The following is a 2,278-nucleotide window of genomic DNA, read 5'->3' as shown; positions in this document are numbered from 1 at the left end:
ACGCTCCAAGTAAAGCACATAAGATGTGACGGAATAAAAATATAGTTTCACTAGAGGAACCTGATAAGTTGTCGATGAAGAAGGGATGCCTTGGGCATCCCCAAGCTTAGACGCTTGAGTCTTCTTAAAATATGCAGGGATGAACCACGGGGGCATCCCCAAGCTTTGACTTTTCACTCTTCTTGATCATATTGTATCATCCTCCTCTCTTGACCCTTGAAAACTTCCTCCACACCAAACTCGAAACAAACTCATTAGAGGGTCAGTGCATAATTCATATATTCAGAGGTGACATAATCATTCTTAACACTTCCGGACATTGCACAAAGCTACTGAAAGTTAATGGAACAAAGAAATCCATCTAACATAGCAAAACGAGGCAATGCGAAATAAAAAGCAGAATCTGTCAAAACAGAACAGTTCGTAAAGACGAATTTTAAAGTGACACCAGACTTGCTCAGATGAAAATGCCCAAATTGAATGAAAGTTGCGTACATATCCGAGGATCACGCACGTAAATTGGCAGATTTTTCTGAGCTACCTACGAGAGGCAGGTCGAAATTCGTGACAGACAAGAAATCTGTTTCTGCGCGGCAATCCAAATCTAGTATTGGCTTTACTATCAAAGACTTTACTTGGCACAACAATGCAATAAAATAAAGATAAGGAGAGGTTGCTACAGTAGTAAACAACTTCCAAGACTCAAATATAAAATAAAGTGCAGAAGTAAAATAATGGGTTGTCTCCCATAAGCGCTTTTCTTTAACGCCTTTCATGCTAGGCGCGGAAAGTGTGTATCAAGTAACATCAAGAGATGAATCATTGGCAGAGGGGTTTGGAGCTTTCTCAACTATGCATTGTATCCTATCTATGTAAATTTCAGAGGCTCCTTTTCGATTACTCTTAGGCTTGCTATTCTCATCAAACAAATTTTCAGGAACAAGCCAACCATAGTTATTTTCTAGAGCTTCATGCATTCCTAGGAGCTTGCTAGGTATCGGTACTTTAATCTCCCCTCCATCATTAACATTATTAGTGTACTTTATTCTATCCATGTCCATCTTTTCAAGTGTTCTTGCAAAGTCGGTATAAAAGCCAAGCCTCTTATGCTTAATAAAAACTTTTCTAGCTTCTTTAGCTATATCTTCAAATTCTCTACGGAGGACTTTTAGAACAAAATTTCTCTTTTCTCCCCTTTCCATATCAGAGAGTGTAAGAAACATATGTTGAATTATAGGATTGAGATTAACAAATCTAGTTTCCAACATGTGTATCAAACGAGCGAGTAGCACTCTCATAAGTAGGAGCAAATTTTACTAAGGGTGTATCTTCAAAATCTTCATCCATACTAACATTGGTGAAAAATGCTTCTATATTATCTCTTCCAATTATAGATCCTCGTCCTACCGGTATGTCTTTTAGAGTGAACTTAGGAGGAAACATGATGAAATAAACTAAAGGTAAATAAAGTAAATGCAAGTAACTAATTTTTTGTGTTTTTAATATGGAGAACAAGACAGTAAATAAAGTAAAACTAGCGACTAATTTTTTTGTGTTTTGATATAAGTGCAGCAAACAAAGTAGTAAATAAAATAAAGTAAAGCAAGACAAAAACAAAGTAAAGAGATTGGAAGTGGAAGACTCCCCTTGCAGCGTGTCTTGATCTCCCCGGCAACGGCGCCAGAAAAAGTGCTTGATGCGTGCAATCAACACGTCCGTTGGGAACCCCAAGAGGAAGGTGTGATGCGTACAGTAGCAAGTTTTCCCTCGGTAAGAAACCAAGGTTTATCGAACCAGGAGGAGCCAAGAAGCACGTTGAAGGTTGATGGCGGAGGAGTGTAGTGCGGCGCAACACCGGGGATTCCGGCGCCAACGTGGAACCTGCACAACACAATCACGGAACTTTGCCCCAACGTAACAGCGAGGTTGTCAATCTCACCGGCTTGTTGTAAACAAAGGATTAGATGTATAGTGTGGATGATGATGGTTGTTTGCGAAGAACGAGTAAAGAACAATTGCGGCAGCTTGTATTTCGGATGTAAAGAATAGGACCGGGGTCCACAGTTCACTAGCGGTGTCTCTCCCATAAGATAGCAGATGTTGGGTGAACAAATTACAGTTGGGCAATTGACAAATAAAGAAGGCATAACAATGCACATACATATATCATGATGAGTACTATGAGATTTAATCAGGGCATTACGACAAAGTACATAGACCGCTATCCAAGCATGCATCTATGCCTAAAAAGTCCACCTTCAGAGTTATCATCCGAACC

Source organism: Lolium rigidum, chromosome 6 (assembly GCF_022539505.1).
Source record: "Lolium rigidum isolate FL_2022 chromosome 6, APGP_CSIRO_Lrig_0.1, whole genome shotgun sequence".
Lineage (NCBI taxonomy): Eukaryota > Viridiplantae > Streptophyta > Magnoliopsida > Poales > Poaceae > Lolium > Lolium rigidum.
Note: the sequence above shows the minus strand (reverse complement) of the source record.